General features: G+C 38.2%; 2 pseudogenes; both read right to left on the bottom strand.

Annotated features, from left to right (window-relative positions):
* Nucleotides 1-159: 159 nt before the first annotated feature.
* Nucleotides 160-5,868, bottom strand: LOC107658711 (deleted in malignant brain tumors 1 protein-like; annotated as a pseudogene).
* A 2,634-nt stretch (nucleotides 5,869-8,502) lies between these two features.
* LOC107658710 (scavenger receptor cysteine-rich type 1 protein M130-like) overlaps nucleotides 8,503-21,314 on the bottom strand; it is a 29,375-nt pseudogene continuing 16,563 nt past the window's right edge.

Below are 21,314 nucleotides of genomic sequence, written 5' to 3'. Positions count from 1 at the left end.
GATACTGATGTTCAACTCGACCAGAACAGGAGTCTGGTCCATTTACCAGTCTGAGATCGGTGTAACCTTAATGAAAAACAATGTTTATTTAAAAAAATAAAGTTTTTGTTTTTTGTTTTTTTACAAAAAAGAAAAAAGAAAAAAAAAACTTTGTGATTATCACAGTAAGTGGAAAACTACAGCTCCATTACCAGAACATAACAGCCCAATGGCATTCTCATGGGTACAGTTGTGTTTGAGAGATGATGTTGGACAGAAAGAAATATAAGATTCATTTCCTCTGCACTGAATCTCTTGTGTCCACATCCGAACATCTCCTTTGTCAAAAGCAGCTGCTCCCAGCACCTGTACAGGAGCCCCACAGTCCAGCTCTCTACACACAACCTCTGCATCCTGCTGGTCAAAGGCAGCATCACACACTGAATTCCAGGCATTCACATGAATCACCTCTAATCTCCCAGAGCACAGGTGAGGTCCATCAATAAGTCTGGAATGTTTATGATCTGTTTATATTATATTTAATAAATGATACAAAAGAGACAAATCACAGTTATTTGGAGTGTATCTGTTGAGCATATAAAAAATACAACATGAATATCACATCAGATTTACAGTTTTGTGTCATTTTATGTCATTTATCACAATAAACGGTATACTGTGTCATTCACCTGAGCAGATGACTCCAGCATCACCATTATGAGTACATGTGTGCATACCCCATCCTGCTGATCTACAGTTCTTCAATGTAGATTCCATTCCAGAACATAAGGCACTCATCCAGATTGGTCCTGATCCTGGTCCAAAATGAGCATCACCCAGAGCATCTACAGGTTCTCCACAGTCCAGCTCTCTACACACCACTGCAGCATCAGCCAAATCCCAGTCATCATCACACACTGTTCCCCACTGACCTCTATGAAGAACCTCCACTCTACCAGCACAGCGACTGTTACCACCAACAACCCGCACATTCATTGCATCTGAGAAAGGGTAACAGAGAGAGAGAAAGAAAGAGAGAGAGAGCGTGCAAATTTGTCATATTTAAAATAATGGACCACTGTGTTGTATACATACATAAATGTCTCTCTCTTTCTCTCTCACTTAATCCAGCTCTTACCAGCACACACCAGTCTAACATTGTTGTCCTGTGAACAGTTGTTTTTATGTGATGGTGATGTTGGACAGAGGTGAATCTGAGACTCATTTCCTCTGCACTGAATCTCTTGTGTCCACATCTGAGCGTCTCCTTTGCCAAAAGCAGCTGCTCCCAGCACCTGTACAGGAGCCCCACAGTCCAGCTCTCTACACACAACCTCTGCATCCTGCTGGTCAAAGGCAGCATCACACACTGACATCCACGTCTGATCATGAAGTATCTCTAACCTCCCAGAGCAGCGAGAACCTCCAACCAGTCTGACTTCTGAAAGAACACAGATCATTTAAATAATTTACTGGGGAAAATAAAATCCCTTTTGTACACTTGATGGATAAAAGTAATATATCCACTAGCCTATTTGTTTTTTAACAACCACCAACTAGAATCTGAAACCTATAAACAATATTGAGAAAAAATGTTTTTAAAAGCCACAATATGATTTTTTAAACACAAAAATCAATTATTGAGCAAGTACATACAGTAAAAAAAAAAAAAAACTTCTTGCCTGTAGCTGTTTCTTGAAGGTGTAGAGCATTGGTTCTCAACACTGGTCCTGGGGACCCACTGCTCTGCACATTTTACATTTCTTCTTTTTCATTTAATGCATCTAATTCAGATCATCAGCTGATTGAGACACTCCATCAACTGAAGTGAGTGTGACAGATAAGAGAGACACACATAATGTACAGAGCAGTGGGTCCCCAAGACCGATGTTGAAAACCATAGAAAAACTAAGCGGGTTTATTCAAGTAACAGAGACAATTTTTTGCCAAATATTTTGTGTTTGTGTGTATATCAAACTAAATTATTTTAGTAGAGACCATTTTAGTGATTAAGGTGAGGTACTGTATGGAGCAGTTTACCTGAGCACCTGACTCCAGCATCTTCATTATGATCACAGTCGCTTTTACTCCATCCTGTTGTGCCACAGTTTTTCAGTGTAGACTCTGATCCAGTGCACACAACATAACTTATCCAGATCGGTCCTGTTCCTGGTCCAAAATGAGCATCACCCAGAGCATCTACAGGTTCTCCACAGTCCAGCTCTCGACACACCACAGCAGCATCAGCCAAATCCCAGTAATCATCACACACTGTTCCCCACTGACCTCTATGAAGAACCTCCACTGTACCAGCACAGCGACTGTTACCATCAACCAACCTCACATTCACACGGTCTGAATATTGAACAGAGAGAATGAGAAATTAAGAGACAGTGAGGAAAATAGAAAATCGGGATGAAAAATTAGATGAATTAATCATATTATGGGAGAGAAAAACATTTTGGTAACATTACATTTTCAGTCAGGGGATTTGAATCTAGAAAAGAAATTAGCTCCAACCTGCACACACCAGTTCAACACTGTATTCATGAGAACAGCGGTGTTTGTCTGATGGTGATGCTGCACAGAGGTGAATCTGAGACTCATTTCCTCTGCACTGAATCTCTTGTGTCCACATCTGAGCGTCTCCTTTGTCAAAAGCAGCTGCTCCCAGCACCTGTACAGGAGCCCCACAGTCCAGCTCTCTACACACAACCTCTGCATCCTGCTGGTCAAAGGCAGCATCACACACTGACATCCACGTCTGATCATGAAGTATCTCTAACCTCCCAGAGCAGTGAGAACCTCCAAGTAGCCTGACATCTGAAAGCAAAAACAATGAATTGATATAAAAAACAAAAACAAAAAAACCTTGGTGTATAAAACAATATTTTATAAATTCCTAAGACCACATTTCACATGGAAAACACTACACATTTTATATATTTGTATTGTATTCAGAATATCTGAAAAAAAAGATTGAAAAAAAAAACAGTAGATGTAAATGTTAAACAAAGGTATCATGCATACTCTAGGTATATTCTTATTTATTTATTTAGTTAGCATACACTTGAGTGAGATAAGTTTGTGATTTTTGTGTATACTATTCAAAAGTTTGTGGTCAGATTTTTTTTTCAGCAAATTTATCAAAAAACTTTTTTTTTATGTTCATCAAAGAATCCTGAAAAAAAAAAAATACCTCCAAACTTTTTATGGAGTTGGTGGGGGACAATTTCTGGTGATGTTATTATGTTGAGGACTTAAGCAGTTTACCTGAGCAGATGACTCCAGCATCCCCATTATGATCACAGTTGTTTTTATCCCATCCTGTTGAGCCACAGTTCTTCAATGTGGACTCTGTTCCAGTACATAAGACAAAACTCATCCAGATTGGTCCTGATCCTGGTCCAAAATGAGCATCACCCAGAGCATCTACAGGTTCTCCACAGCCCAGCTCTCTACACACCACTGCAGCATCAGCCATATCCCAGTCTTCATCACACACTGTTCCCCACTGACCTCTATGAAGAACCTCCACTCTACCAGCACAGCGACTGTGACCACCAACCAACCTCACATTCACACTGTCTGTATATTGAACAGAGAGAACAAAAAAATTGACAGTCTCATAATGTGAACGAATCACATCATGAGAGGGAAAAATGGTATTTAGCTAACATCAAATTTTCAATCTGGGGATTTAAATCTGAAGAAGACATTAGTTCCAACCTGCACACATCAGTCCAACACTGTTTTCATGTGAACAGTTGTGTTTGTGTGATGGTGATGTTGGACAGAGGTGAATCTGAGACTCATTTCCTCTGCACTGAATCTCTTGTGTCCACATCTGAGCGTCTCCTTTGTCAAAAGCAGCTGCTCCCAGCACCTGTACAGGAGCCCCACAGTCCAGCTCTCTACACACAACCTCTGCATCCTGCTGGTCAAAGGCAGCATCACACACTGACATCCACGTCTGATCATGAAGTATCTCTAACCTCCCAGAGCAGCGAGAACCTCCAACCAACCTGACATCTGAAAGAACACAGACAATTTAAATATTTTACTGGGGAAAATAAAATCCCTTTTGTACACTTAATGTATAAAAGTAATACATCTACTAGCCTATTTTTTTTTTTAACAACCACCAACTAGAATCTTAAACCTATAAACAACATAAACATTTTTTGAAAAGCCTGAAAGAACACAGACAATTTAAATTATTTATAGGAAACAAAAACACTAAACATTTAATATTTGTATTTTAAAATCCAACTAGAATCTTTAAAAAAAAATTAAAAGATTGACATATTAGCCTCCTGAGACCCTGCATCCTCATATGAGGACATTATATTTTAGTGAATTTCTCTGAGACTATACATGCCACAGTTTTTAGTCTGGATGTCCTGTACAGAGCACATTCAGGGCTTTTCAGAGATACTAAATGTTTGGATGTTTCACCATGACCACTCCCTCTCCTTGGTCTTCAAAAATGTCTGATATTAATTTAGTGACACTCTTATGGAAATATGATAAATTTCAATATTCCTATGAAATATTATATATTATTATGAAAATCTTGTCAATTATTACTCTCAATATTACACTTCTTTGTTCATTACATTACAAAAACACATTAATATGCAAATTAGATTTAGTTTATAGATACATTATATATAATGAGAAAACCTGTTTGTGGCCATTTTACACACATTTTGCATGAAGAAAAATGGTATATCAAATCATTCTGTTATAACATAGTTGAGAATTATCTTTATACAAAGTTTGGTAAAAAAAAATCCTAAAAACTAAAAATGTATTGGTGATTTCAAAAAAATCAATTGTTTTTGCCTATGCATGTTCATTCATGTTTTTTTATTTATTTTTTAAAGAAATTGAGTCCCGATGTCCTCTACCAAGGACGTAGCATAACTTATGAATGAAATTGCTCCAAACAATGTAATGACATCAAAAAATACAAATTTTTTCCTGAAATGTTTTGCCGGGTCTTAAGAGGTTAGAATGAATTCAAAAGGAACGTGTGTCAACGAAGACTGCAGCCATGGAATAAATCATAATAATAATAAATTATAAACACTGTAAATTATAATAAAACAGAAAAGATATTTAAAATTGTAATAATAATAATAATAATAATTCAAATAATTACCGTTTTTACTGTAACAATAAATTCAGGCCTTGCACACACAAGACTCAAATAAAAGACTAAAATAAAATAAAATCACCTTACTGACCCCATATTTTTGGGGATGTATTATTATGGTTAGGTGTGGAGCAGTTTACCTGAGCATCTGACTCCAGCATCTTTAGAATGATCACAGCTGCTTTTACCCCAACCTGTTGAGCCACAGTTCTTCAGTGTAGATTCTGATCCAGTACACACAACATAACTCATCCAGACTGGTCCTGAACCTGGTCCAAAATGAGCACCACCCAGAGCATCTACAGGTTCTCCACAGTCCAGCTCTTTACACACCACTGCAGCATCAGGCAAATCCCATTCCTCATCACACAGTTCCCCACTGACCTCTATGATGAACCTCCACTGTACCAGCACAGCGACTGTGACCACCAACCAACCTCACATTCACACTGTCTTTTTGTGCAACAGATGTATGACAGACTGAGAGAAAGAAGGAAAGCACAATTGGAAAACAGAATGAGAATGACAGAGGAAAAAGAAGAAAATAAAACTAAGAAATAATTTTAAAAATGCACAAAATATAAATAACATGTGGCAATTAGACAGCAGTCAGGTGCCGCATCTTATTGCAGATAAGCAGTTCAACTAAGATGGTTTAAACCTACTGAAAGTATAAACCTACCAGCGGTGATGAGTTTTAGCAGAAACATCATCTTCAGGCTCCTCATCATCTCCTTCATGCAGCAGGACACACACTATTTCATCAGCTCAGAAGTTTCTCCTCTAAAGAGCCCCCTAAAGAGAAGAGCCCTAAAACTTTCCAATCATGCTCATCATTACCTTATTAGACAGAACAGAGGAAATCATCAAACAACTTCAGTGACAAATCAGAGGAGGCATTTCTAATTTTTACCATATATATCAAAAGAACGTCAGCGCTGAAAAGGACTCCTCCTCCTCCATATAGAGACATACACACACACACACACAGAGTGCCAGAGGCAAAAATAGGCACACATCATACAGGAGACATTAAAGATTTCAGAGAGAGGAAGCACTCCAGGATATTTACAGAATCAACACCTGCTGAGATACAGAAACTGATAAATGCTCACTTCAAACATTATAACACATACAAAAATACATTTAACTGTATATTTATTGATATTTTGTCAAATATATATTTTATGTCAAATATATTTTATAAATATATATTTAAAATTACTGGAATATATAATTGTATTAATAGTTCATGATTTTAATTGTATTAATTAATAATTTATTATTTTAATTTAATTTTTTAAAATGTACAGCCGTTTTACCATGTTTTTTCTTAATGATGATGATGTTTTGTTTGTTAATGTATTGTTAATACATGATTTCATTAATTGTCCGTTTCATTTAATAATGTTTATTGCTAGAAAAATCAGAAATCACACACCAGGTCACAAATCAGTTTTAAACTAATCAAAAAGGTTTAATTCACTGCGGCAACAACTAAGGCACACAGAAATAGTAAAAGTAGCCATTTGCGTTAAATGTGGCAATGCGTTACTCACCCACAAGAATGGCAGAAAACAGCATTTATGCTAATGACAGGTTAGACGCTACGTATTTCCTACTGCAATGCTTTAGTCTTCCTACAGACGTATTGTAGAAATGAGATGCTAAGCGTCTTGTGCTTGTGTAACTAGTACTGGAGGTGAGAGCAATGTTGAACGCTTACTGGAAGAGAAATTGTTCAGTTATTTCTCATAATTCATTTTTTTCTGGTTAAACTGACATTTTTATTGTTACATTTTTTTTGAAAATTAAACAAAGCAACACAATAGTGTTTCATAATAAACATAGGCTGAGTGATGGGAGAATTTAAGTTCTATAAACAACCACTGTAGGTGACAAACCTTTGATTTATCAACGATAAATTAAGAGAACCATTTTAACATGTTTAGCTTTATGCATTTGTACAGGGCAGGAAAAATAGTTGTCATCGCTGAAATTCAATCAGTGCTCTCAGAAGAATTCAATCCAGCATGTTGCAAACAGCATCTCTCCTATGTGTGTGTGTGTGTGTACTTTTCTTTTATAGTCTTTTATAGTCGTTATTTCTCATAATTCATTTTTTTCTGGTTAAACTGACATTTTTATTGTTACATTTTTTTTGAAAATTAAACAAAGCAACACAATAGTGTTTCATAATAAACATAGGCTGAGTGATGGGAGAATTTAAGTTCTATAAACAACCACTGTAGGTGACAAACCTTTGATTTATCAACGATAAATTAAGAGAACCATTTTAACATGTTTAGCTTTATGCATTTGTACAGGGCAGGAAAAATAGTTGTCATCGCTGAAATTCAATCAGTGCTCTCAGAAGAATTAAATCCAGCATGTTGCAAACAGCATCTCTCCTATGTGTGTGTGTGTGTGTGTGTGTGTACTTTTCTTTTATAGTCTTTTATAGTCTTAGGGGTCTTTACAGTCCATAACAGAACTTCAACAGAACTACTACTGTTTAAAGTTGGCAAGTATCCTGTTTAAGGTTGGTTATAATATTTTCATTATCTAATAATCATAAATGAATAAGGATTAGGAGAAAAAAAACATTAAATATTAAATAAGCAAATAAGCATCTGATCTATTTTTTTATTTGTTTTAATTATATAAAACAGAACAGGGAAATGGCAACAACTTCAAGTGAGGGATAAGGCACAGAATCAATGATATTTGCAAAAAACATCATTAGCATTATTTTATGCAGTTTATGTGTGTGCGTGTTTTCATTGTTTTTATGACCGTTAAAAAGTGTTAAAGAAAAACAAAAAGAGAATCATAGAAATGGTAAAGCAATTTAAAACGTTTTTAAATGCAAGCAATTTAACCCATCAATAAGAACTCACTGAAAAACCTGAAGCAGCTGTAAGATCATTTAAACCCAACTCTAGCTGTAAAATTGTGATTTCATGAACCGAAGCAGTGGGTGTGGCCTTTAAGTCATAAAGTCCCATCCTAATTTTGATTCCTCCCCCACATCATTATAGTCTGTTATTGAAAAACAAAAGCAAATATATGTTAAATGTTTCATACTGAGTCATTAAAATCAGCAAATGCTAATCTAATAAAGATTAAAAAGGAGACAAAAACATACCCAACAGGCTTCTCTCATCTTCATTGATGTTCTTCACATCATCATACTCCTCCTGATCTCCCTCTGATACACAAGTGAAATAAAACCTCACATTGTAATGTGTAAGACAGCTTGTGGCATTGATCTCTTTCTCCTCATGACTGTCTGAGAATATTCAATTAAACCTGATAAAGCCATGATGATTCATTAATGGTAGAAATGCATGTTCAGTTTATCACAGAAACAATCTGGTTCTGTGCGACTCACCCTTTACACTTTGAGAGTCCTGTCCATTAACGATGACATCATCATAATTCTCTGGTGTGTCCACTACATACAAATAAACATAACAAACTTAGAATTTTTTTTGGTTGTGAGAATTACTTTAAAGTGACTGTGTTAAATAACACACTTAAAAAATAATAATAAAAAAAAAAAAAATGTAGGCCCTTTTAATACCAGAGTTCTGTCCGCTAGTGATAACATCATCATAGCTCCCAGGTGTGTCTTCTACAAATTTAACATAACAGATTTAACAGAGACCATTACACTCAAAACAAACCTTATTGTATATTTCCTTAATATGTTCTTATAGGTAATTTTTAATATATAGACTATAAAATAGGAGATACAGAATTACAACTATAGTACAGAACTGCACCTGTCTCACGATCTGGATTCAGTCCATCAGTGATGACATCATCATAGTATTCCCTCGTGATTTCATTCACCCTCTCTTCAACATCAAAACAAAATAGTTTTAGAAAAAAAAATGCTCTTGCCGGCCATTACCATTTTAATTAAGTAATAAATGATGTGACCAGTTTACAAGACAAGAATATACTGTAAGATCTGCGAAAGGATTCAGAGATAGATGTGCGCGCGCGCACACACACACACACACACACACATAAACATACACCTGCAGCTCTGTGGTTTTCTGTCAGGAATTCTGTGGTTTAAAGAAGATGGTTTAACACAACTAGATGAATATCAACTGTCGGACAGACCCTTATTAATGATATTAAATGAGATTCATGGCTCATGGCTAACCACTCTGAATTAAGTGATTAGCCTCCTGATAATGAAAAATCATACACTATAAAACTTACTCACCCCTCTGAGTGAAGTGACTGTGTCAGTGCTGAATCTCCTCATAAACGGCTTCAGTCGTCGTCCTGTGTCTCCTCTTAGAGAGAGCTGTGAGTGTAGACAGATAAACCTGCTGTCAGTTCACAACACATGACTGATCACACACTGAATAAGACACAATATGACAGTCTCTGGATCTCTCCTACCTCTCCTCATCACTCTGTTCTGCTGAATCAGTATAAGCAGTGGCACTAAGAGCAGTAAGAGCACAACTCCCAGTACAATCACAAGCACTGGGGGGACGGAGAGAGACGCTGCTGGAGGAGTTTGTGGAGGAGAGACTGATGTTGAGCGAACTGGAGGAGAAACTGATGTTGTTGTGGCAGGAGTAGTGGTAGACATGGACAAATCTGTCAAAATAGACACAAACACATTAACAATAATGCAAATGATTGATTTAAACACAAATATTATTAGAACTGAGATTTTGACAGACCTACACAGTTGAGTACAACAATCTTCTTGCGCGCGCAGTCAGTGTTGTTCAAGGAGAGAGGACAGTCCCACAGGTGAATCTCATTCCCTCTGCAGCCAACTTTGTTCATCCACACAACACCTTCACCAAAGACTGAATTCCCATCAGCCCTCAGTGCTGCTCCACAACCCAGCTGCCTGCAGACCACCTGAGCATCGCTGATGTCCCACTGATCATCACAGACTGAGCCCCACACAGCGTTATGATACACCTCCAGCCTCCCAGAGCACCGGTCCTCCCCTCCACTCAGTCTGAGAGGAACATGATCTAAAACACACACATCAACCAGCACTCACCAGATTCAGCACAACATTTACAACAAAACACACTAAAACTGAACCAAGAGATCTGTGATCAGATTTAGGAAATCGCTCCATCCACCCACCAAAATGCTTTTCCTCCATAGGGTCACAGGGATACTGGAGCTTATCTCAGCATCTCAGAGCACAAATGGGGAACACCCTGGACAGATGGCTAGTCCATCACAGGGTCAACATTCAGATACTCGCTCACACTTATGGGCAATTCATTTTTTTCCAGTTCACATACGCTGCATGTCTTTTGATTGTGGGGGAAATCTATGCAGACATCACACAGAAAGGCTGCCTGGCTCAGCTGGGACGTGAACTAGGGACCTTCTTGTTGTGAGGCTAAATGCTAATAATTTCTTTTTAAATGCTCATATTTTAATAATTTGTTAAGAAAATACAGGCTTACGTTAACAAAAATCTAGCAAATTTGTCAAAAAACTTACTTGAACACTGTCTCTGGTGAGGAGATGGTGAAGTAGAACATGACAGGCGACTGAGGAGACTCATCACTTTCCTCCACTGAGATTACATGATAAAATGAAGAGAACTGAACATCAGAAAACAAAAGTCATAATGTCTATGTTAAATATATCAACAATGCCACTTTCCATCACCTCAATTTAGTTTTTCAGAAACGTTAGTTTACTCACCACATTAGAAAAAAATTATTGTATTTAAAGGGGTCATAGGATGCCCATTTTTCACAAGTTGATATGATTCTTTAGGGTCTTAATGAAAAGTCTGTAACATAGTTTGTTTAAACTTTCTCAATGGTAGTGTAAAAAACACCTTTTTTACCCTGTCAAAAACAGCTCTTTTCAGATCAAGCCGTTTTTGTAGCATTTTCCTTTAAATGTTAATGAGCTCTGCTGACCCCACCCCTATCTTCCGTAGCACATTATTAGGAAAGGCGATTTATCTATCTATCTAGCTCACTCAGGGCAGGTCTAAGGTAAGACACCAGTCCAGTCTGTGCTGAAATGCTACTGTCAATCAAACTATCGTGGGAGGGGCCTGTCTGTGTGACATCACACAGACAGGCATCTGAGATCGGCTCGATTTGAGAAAGGGGAAAACATTTAACAAGATTTAAAAAAAAAACACTGGGTGGATTTTTATCATTATAGGGTGGTTGTTTACACACACTGCCAACACACATTTCAGTTCAAACAACTTGTAAAAGTGCATGCAGCATCCTATGACCCCTTTAAAGAAATATGACTACTGAGACCATCTTACATCATTAAAATAATCTCACTTGAGCAGGTGATCTTGACCACTTCATCTTTATTACAGTAATTTTGTTCCCAGGGTAAAGATGGACACTGCCAAAAAGTCATGTGGTCGACATATTACTTTATCCAGCCAATTAGGAGCTGATTCCACTCTTGCTGTAGAAGAGGATTCAAAACCAGATCTTCCACAGTTCAGCTCTTGACAGATCAGACTCGCTGTGTCTCTGTCCATCTGGTTCCAGCACACATTACCCTAGGATCCATTGTAGAAAACCTCCACATTCCCTTCACAGCCCTCAGTTAACCTGATCTCTTTAAACTCTAAATGGAAAGGATGTGCATTTAAACAAATGGAACTCAGGTTGTGTGAAAATAAGTGGTTAATACAAGGGTTATGCATGCTGCAAGCAATGATAAAATGTAAAATGCTACATCAAGCCTAATAATATGTTATTTATTCTTGATTGATTCTTACAGCTGAATGCCGCCATCCCGGACAGCGCGTTGAGTCTCCCGGGCTTTCAGCTGTTCAGAGCGGACCACGACACAGAATCAACGGGGAAATCACGCGGCGGCGGGACATGTTTTTATATCAACGAAAGGTAGTGTACAGATGTTACAGCGTTAAAGAAGATGTGCTGTTCCGATCCCATCTATAGCACACCTGTACATACAATTTATTCTTTTTTTTTTTGTGGTTTATATTTATGCATGTGTATTTTATTCACATCTCATTTTTATTATCTGTGTGTTGTTGTTGTCTCCGTGTACTGGAAGCTTGTGACACTATAACAAATTCCTTGTATGTGCAAACATACTTGGCAATAAAGCTCTTTCTGATTCTGATTTAAATATAGAATATTTTATGAAAAAACAACAAATACATCTATGGAAAACATTTTGACTAGTGTATTGTTTACCTGAGCACACGACTCCTACGTCCTCCTTGTGCTGACAGTCATGTTTTCCCCAGCCTGGAGAACAGCAGCTCCACAGAGACGTATCATTCCCTTCACACTCCACCTCATCCAGCCATATGGGTCCAGAACCAGGACCAAACCAGGCTGGTACCTGCTGGTTACTGAGGGCCACTCCACACTGCAGCTGTCTGCACACCACATGGGCATCTTTAATATCCCAGGAGTCATCACACACTGTCCCCCATGAGCCGCTGTGAAAAACCTCCAGCCTCCATACACTGTCCCACATGAGCCGCTGTGAAAAACCTCCAGCCTCCCTGCACTGTCTCCCCCAGAACCCACCAGCCTGATGGACCTGCGACCTGATATTCAGAGAAAGAAAAACACATTATTGATTAGTAACAACTGAAGAATCTGCCCAGATGTTGTTCTTCTCACCAAGGCAGCTGATTGACAACTGTTGTGTGGAGCTGCAGTTGAGAGTTTGTGGAGAGCTGCAGTTCCCCAGATGAGCTTCACTCCCAGAGCACTGGAAGCCCGTCACACACTCATGACTGTGTTCAGGACTGGATGAAGAGGAGCCGTAGAAGTTCAGCACAGAGCCACAGCCCAGCTGTCTGCAGACCACAGAGGATTCAGTGAGACTCCAGGAGTCCAGCAGAACTCTCCTCCAGACCTGATGGATGAAAACTTCCACCTCCCCCACACACTGTCTCTCTCCAGACAACTGCACCAGACCGCCATGAACAGCCAGAGAGGAACCTGAGTGAAACATCAGACAAATTGCTAAAATATTACAAGTTTGAGAATATGCTTTATTAAAATAAAATGGTAATATTAATGTAAATTCAGAAATAAATGAAAGAATTCACCAGAGCAGATGACTCCAACATCTCATCTATGAGAACATTCAGCTCGACTCCATGAAGAGATTAAACATTCTGAGAGTTTTGTTTCATTCCCGTCACAATCAAACACATCAGCCCAGATTTCACCAATTCCCTCTCCAAACCAGTCTGATCCCACAATTTAGCTGTCTACAGAGAACACTGGCAGCTCTCATATCCCAGCATGCATCACACACTGTGCCCCACTCATTGAGGAACCGAAGCTCCACTCTTCCAGAACAAGAGTCTGAACCGTTTACCAGTCTGAGATCAGTGTAACCTGGACAAAACTGACATGTTACTTAAACAGAATGAATCCAAATCAATATACATTTTAATAGTATAAAGTAGTACTACAGAATAAACTACATGTTCTGCCTAGTGTGCTTTTACACGTTTCACTGTACATTTGCATGATGACATTAAGAGAGAGAATTTCAATTTCTTAAATTAAACAAATATAATTCTAATCAATTAAATGACAGTGGAGTGGAGCATGACTTCACACCGGGCTTGAATCCCACAGGGATAAAAGGGTGAGTGACGACAGTGGAAGACGAGAGAGGACCAAGCATGGGACATGTTATTTTATTTACATTTATGCATTTATACATTTATTTATTTACATTTGTACATGTATTACAGCAGTCGGCCGTTTAATTTCATTTTGTAGCCAGTTCCAGCCTTCTATATTTTTATCTTTAGCGCACTGGCACTTTTTCGTGCGTGCCGCCACTTCTCACATGTTGCCGTTACACAGAGTCATAGCGTCAGTGTCTGGGAGATTAGAAATGACACTATGAGTGCTTCTCAAATGGAAGGCTGCATCCTGCGAAGGCTGCATATCTCAGCTGCCAAATCATCAAATGTCTTTTAAGGCCATCTCAATCCAAAGGATCCTTGGAAGGCAGCCTTCGTTTCACGTCCTTCATTCAGCTTAATTTAAAGGATGCATGGGATGTATTCTTCACGACCTTCAGTCAACCACAATCCTCTGCACACATTCCAAATTCATGAAAATAAAGTGATGAAAAATCAGCTGTCACAGTTGCTAGGTGACAAGAACAGTCCTTCAGAGATAGTCCCATTTAAAAATACTCGGTCCAAACTTTGCGGCCTTCGAAGGATGTAGCCTTTGAAGTGTGAGTCCTTCGGAGGATGCAGCCTCAGTTTGAACACAGCTTATATAAAATCACACTACCCAGGAAGGGGTACCATGAATTACCACTCATCCTGACAAATCACCAGTGGTGGACGAAGTAGGCCTACTAAAAAACTAAAATCAAAGTAGGCGGTGTTTACTGTTTACAGATTGCGAATTCCAGCATGAAGCGTCAGTTTAACATTGAAAGATAGTAAGGTAAGATGGAAGTTGCAAATCATAGTAAACTGTTTTACTATAGAAATGTTAAATAACCGACAGCTATATCCAGTGACACAAATTACTCAACTTTTTTTTTCAAATATGGCTGTTTTAAGAGAGACAGTAGAACGTTGCGTGCTTAAATCCCTTACGAAAATTAAATATGGTTCTCTTTCAATTTGTTCTCTTGACATTGCGGCTGATAGCCACTTGGGGGGAAACTCCTTTTCTCTGAAATGCTGAAGGCTTATTGAATCCTGCTATTGCACCTGCAATAGCCAATGGTGTTCAGGCATTCAAGCAGTACATAGCTTGGCACCGAGCACCATTTATCTCAGAATCTTTCTCCTTTAAGCAGCTTTGCTGTCTTTAAGAAGCCTCTTATCTCTCACCCTTTAATGTGCGCTCTTCAGAGCTTCCTCCCATGTTTCCTTCAGAATGAATATTCACTTCCTCTTTACCTGGGCGGCCCGCAAGCTGCAGTGCTGTCAGTGTTTGTCTACCCTTAAGTAAGTGAAGGCCTTGGGTAGCAAGCTTGGCAGGAAAATAGCCTTGTCGGTGACAGTGATGTCTATGAGAGGAGGTTTACAGGGATTTACAGACCCTTATTTGCACGATTCAAGTAGCCCCCTACCTCAGAACAGCGGACTGCCATGTGCAGAGCACAGAGAAGTTCATCCACACAATATCAACAGCCCTTTGCCTCAGGGCAATGGCCAGTCATGTACGGGGCACCGAAAAATGTCCTTATCAGCAGCCCCTTGCCTCAAAGCAGGGGCAAGCTGTGTGCAGAGCACAGAGAAGTCAAGTCGCTTACTCATTCACACAATAGCAGCAGCCCCCTCAGAGCAACCGTCAGCCGTGTGCAGAGCTCAAGAACTTCCAGTCACTCACTCACTCACACGATGTGAGCAGCCCCTGTCTCGTTCTCATTCCCTCCTCTCAGAAACCATAGTTACGTTGATTAAACAGAGACATTTTACTACAAATAAAACCAAAAACCAAACTATAATTAAACCATGGTAACCACAAATTAACCATAGTTTTGCTACACTAACCATTGTTTAACCATGGTATTTGTAGTAAAACTGTGGTTATACAAATGGAAGTCAATATGCCAAAAAACATCATTACTAAACTTTTACTATAGTAAAACCATGGTTCATTTTTGTAAGCGATTACAGTCTGTGCATCTCTCTCTCTCTCAAACAATGAAGCTGTGAGTTTAGTTACTTCAAAAACAGCAATTATACCCCCTTTTTACTGAGAAATATAATTCAGTATCGAAGCAGTATCAAATAAAAGTCACAGGGCAGCAGTGACAAGTTTCTCTGTTCCTGAATGTTTCTGTGTGCGCAGCGCGATCAGTAACCTCCGTGTGCGAACAATGTGTGTGTATGTCCATTAAAGTATTTTATACAAATATATAGACATATATAATATATAGATTTATACAACAGTTCTTTCTGGTCCTCGAATCTGATTGTCTGATAAGAGTGTGATATTAGAGTCCAGCAGAACTCCAACAGCCGTTTCACCATTTGTATCACTCCGCTTGCCTAAGTTACAGTATTTCCCACAGCGAGTGTCATGGCGGACACCCAAATCCACTAAAATGTTTAAAATAATACTGTTTTGTGTCACGGAATGTAGTTTTAAGAGTTTTTTAGGTAAGAATGTACTTGTTTGGACTTCAAAAATGCGGTTTGTTAATACAGATAATGTCTATTTGAAAATTTGCTTTAACATTTTCAAAGATGTGAGCTCCAGGACGTCAGTGGATGTTCAGCGCTCCTAAACCCCTGGAGAGCGCCTCACCTCGGCCAGATCTTCTCAAATGTACCGCTGGCTCTGATGTCTCTATATGGGTTAAACATGAGATATAATTCGTTTTGGGTAAATCTAACGGGCAGTCTTTGGTCTCATTATTCTATTATTTGTTCCAGAGCAAATAGTTTTGGCTGAGGTCAAAATCTCATCACGTTATACTTTATACAGCTAACTTCAATGCTGTATATCAGAGCGCTGTGTTTGTACTTTTGACTGAATTGCCAAGCAACTTTTATGATGGCTGTTGTTGTTGTTCATTAAATATTATTATTCAATAAATATTTTATTTAAATAATAGTAGTATTTAATAATAGTCTCAGAGCCACACAGCATCACAGACGTGTGCAGTGTAAATTGTCTAAGCATTAATGTGTTTCTTGGATGTTATAGTACATTGAAGAATGATCATATGACTTTTTACATACGCCATGTGACCTGTAAATGCGAAGAAGCCGTTTCCATTGCAGTTTTGCGAATTACTCCTTTTTCGCATTGCCTGAAAAACCACCTCATGAGAGTGTTAAAACTTTTTTGCGATATATGGGCATTTTTGCGAAATTGACGGATTTCCATTAGGCGTATTTTCAATTTGCAATTTCAATTTGCGCAATTTGAAGGGTAATGGAAATGCGCCTACTGTTCTGCCATTAGATGGCGACAAGAGACATGTCTACGTCACGATGTGGGAAGATTTGCATAACGCCGCCCAAATGTTCACGCAAAGAAAGAAGGCGTAACTTTTATTCTAGCTGTAGTATTGTTGTTGCCGCCACTGCCATGTCGTGAAGGCGCTGTTTCTCGTTGTGAAAGCGAAACTACTTTGGTTGGCCTTCCAAAAGAGGACGATATCCGCTTCGTCATGCCTGGAGCTGATCCGTGCTGGTCGCTGAGGAAATACATCAACTTCGCGCTGTGGATCGCCGGATCGGCCGAAGCGGAGTCCAGCCCGGGGTCGTCACATGTGGTTGCCGCAAGGCACGTGAACAGTTGTTTTTGCTTGAAGACTGATGTGGGCAGAAATATATTTGAGACTCATTTCCTCTGCACTGAATCTCTTGTGTCCACATCTGAGCGTCTCCTTTACCAAAAGCAGCTGCTCCCAGCACCTGTACAGGAGCCCCACAGTCCAGCTCTCTACACACAACCTCTGCATCCTGCTGGTCAAAGGCAGCGTCACACACTGACATCCACGACTGATCATGAAGTATCTCTAACCTCCCAGAGCAGTGAGAACCTCCAACCAATCGGACTCCTGAACAAAGAAAGAAAACAAAACATTGGTAACACTTTATAATAGGGTTCAATTTGTTAGCATCAACGCATTATGCAGCATGGCCAAATTATGTACTGTACACCATTATTTTAAAACATTTATTGAGCTAGGTAAATATTAAATATACTTAATAAAGCAAAGTTAAATATACTGATATTTTAATTCAGACTTGTTCATCATAATGTGTTAATATTAATTTATACAAACTGATATGTTTAAAATGTTTATGTATGCTGTAAAAATGACTTTGAAATTGTAAACAAAAATATTATTGGAGAATGTCTTACAAGAAAACACCACTTCAGTTTTTCTCCCTCAAAATATCATGTGTGACTCTAATATTGTATTCAATAAGATTTTTGTGGTGCATGTCAAATTGACCCTAATTGGTTTCACACACTGAGTGAGAAGTATTTTAACATAAATACCTCTCCCAAATTACAACAAAAACAAACATGAGAACATCTGTTTTTTAAAACTATATTTAACCACTAAAAAATATGAATATTATAAATAGTATTATAAATAGTATTATAATTATAATAACTATTTATATATATATATATATATATAATTATTATTTAAAATATTTGCATGGTGCTAGCAACACCAAGATCATGGGTTTGATTTCTAGCAAGATTACCATGCTTGAACCAATAAAAATGTATGCCTTCAATGCAGTGTTCATTTTTTCATATAGTCTGCCAAATGCAAATGCAAATACTCTTAGAGGGAAGTTGACAACCTAAGTAAATTACATAAAATATGTAATTTACTTAGATTAATAACTGTTGTAAAAGTATGTTTCTTTGTTAGTTCATGAAACTGAATGTTAATAAATTTAACCTCATTATAATGCACATTATAATGTGTAATGCCTATCATATAATACATATATGCATGTCTGCTTATTTTAGACATAGACATTATTTCTCGTAAAAAAAAAAATTAAATACTGGTACACTTTCTTGCAATATAAATCATGTCACCAATAAGCACCATTTATTAATGTTAAAAGAAGCCAATTTTAAAATTTTACTGGAGCAGATCAGTCCAGCATCTCCAGCAGGACCACAGTCATGTTTAAACCCTCCTTCTGCCACACAGTTCTTTAGTGCTGACTCTGATCCAGTACACGGGACAGCTCTCATCCAGATTTTTCCGGATCCTGATCCAAAGTGAGCACCACGCAGAACATCTACAGGTTCTCCACAGTCCAGCTCTCTACACAACACTGCAGCATCAACCAAATCCCATGACTCCCCACACACTGTTCCCCACTGACCTCTATGATGAAGCTCCACTCTACCAGCACAAGGACTGTTACCATCAACCAACCTCACATTCGCGAGGTTTTTATATTGAACAGAAAGAATGAGATATTAAAAAGAAAAATCAAGACATAAGAATTAGACAATGAGGAAAAACACTTGCAGTATTGTGCACAAGGACTGTTACCATCAACCAACCTCACATTCGCGAGGTTTGTATATTGAACAGAAAGAATGAGATATTAAAAAGAAAAATCAAGACATAAGAATTAGACAATGAGGAAAAACACTTGCAGTATTGCACTTTCCGCTAATATTAGCACCCTTGGTAAGTAAAACGGTCTGTGAAAAATGTCTTAAATTTATTCATTTAGTCCTTCGTTTAAAACATTATCAAATCTAACATTCAACTTAAGTAAAATTGACAAATAAAATAAAATACAATTATTAAATGAAAAAGTGAAATTGACGTTATGTGTGGCCAAGTATGGTAACCCATACTTGGAATTTGTCCTCTGCGTTTAACCTATCCAAGTGCACACAGACAGCAGTGAGTAGAATGTAGTATTAATAGTAAAAGGGCAAAAAAAAGGGATCAACTGAGATGTTAACAATTGGCTTGAAAGAGGACGTATATGTTGGTCTCACACACAGAAAGAGGGATGATTTGTGACTAAAGCATCTCCAAAAATTGCAGCTGGGGAATTGCAATGTTTCTTCAGTCCTGGGGTCAGTAAGTCTCTAAAACTATGATCAGACTTCACCTACATGCCCACGACCTGTTTTGGAGTCCAAAAAAAAAAAAAAGAAGAAAAAGACTGATTGACTGATTACAGTTTGCCATATGGACTTTCAGTGGGTCCGGTTTTTTTTCTTTTTCTTTTCTTTTTCTTTTATTTATGATAATTAAATATAACAGGTGGGTTTATTGTACAGTTTAAACTGGGATGAGTTTAAATCTAAATTAAAAAGAAATTCAAATGATGAGGATACAGGCTATTTTTGTTTGACTAACAAAACACTATTTATATAGCCTAAAAATACTATTTATTGACCTATAAGATCATGATTTAAAGAGTTCATTTTATTGTGAAACTAGTATATAATTGGAAATGGCACACACTAACAGAATTATATTAAACATTCTATATATGTGACTAGAAAAGTATTCATTGGTCTTTCCCATGATGTTTTGTGCAAACAGACTATATAGTATCCAGATCCCTGAAGAAAAGATAGTATCCCCAAGAAAAGATTCCTGAATCTATAGATCTTCAATAAAAAAGCATATATACAATTTAATTATAATATTGCAGAGTCTGCGCCAGTCCATAGAAACTGGGTGGGGGTATTTGGGGGCCCCGCTCATGGCGCCGACACTGTAACAATGTTAAATGGTGGTCACTTGTTTCTGACTCCATGTCCATGACATGTATTGCTTAAGATGGTCAAAGAGCATGAGAAGAAACACATTGTTGTTGACAAAAAAGGATCATAGTTTTAGTTTAGACAGGTCTTGGGAAATTTTACCTGAGCAGATGATTCCAGCATCTTTAGAATGATCACAGTTATTTCTATCCCATTCTGCTGACCCACATTTCTTTAGAGTAGATTCTGAACCAGCACATCTGACAAAACGTGTCCAGACTGGTCCTGATCCTTGTCCAAAATGAGCATCACCCAGAACATCTACAGGTTCTCCACAGTCCATCTTTCTTCACACCACTGCAGCATCAGGCAGTCATCATCACACTCTGTTCCCCACTGACCTCTATGAAGAACCTCCACTCTACCAGCACAGCGACTGTTGCCACCAACCAACCTCACACTCCCATGGTCTAATATATGAAAGAAGATGAGAGAGAATAAAAAAAGACAAGAGATAAAGTGAGTTTTTTACCAACATAGTTAAAAAAAAAAATTTAAAAACTTACACACTTGGTGTGCAACTTGGTGACTTCGCTTTGTAGGGGAGATACTACAATCAGGCTATGACATTGAGAGTGCAATTTTATACAGTATATGATTGTTGTCATCTGAAACTCTGAAACACTTTAAGCTTTAAAACAGAGTTAAAGAACACAATATTCTGACAACTTTAGATAATTCCTCAAAGTAACAATGCTTCAACTCTTTTGTACTTACTTACCAGCTGTGATGAGTATTACAACTGAAGACAGTAAAATGAGTATCAGGCATCTTCGCACATCGTCCTCAGCATGATCAACTTGACACCCTGTACAAGCTTCTCTGCACTGATGATACAGAAGTACTGTACAGGCAGGGCCGTTTTAACCATTGGGCTAGGCCCGCGCAAGGAGGGGGCCCGT

This window comes from Sinocyclocheilus anshuiensis, unplaced genomic scaffold (assembly GCF_001515605.1).
Source record: "Sinocyclocheilus anshuiensis isolate Anshui unplaced genomic scaffold, SAMN03320099.WGS_v1.1 scaffold283, whole genome shotgun sequence".
Classification (NCBI taxonomy): Eukaryota; Metazoa; Chordata; class Actinopteri; order Cypriniformes; family Cyprinidae; genus Sinocyclocheilus; species Sinocyclocheilus anshuiensis.
Note: the sequence above shows the minus strand (reverse complement) of the source record. Positions and strands in the feature narration are given on the sequence as shown.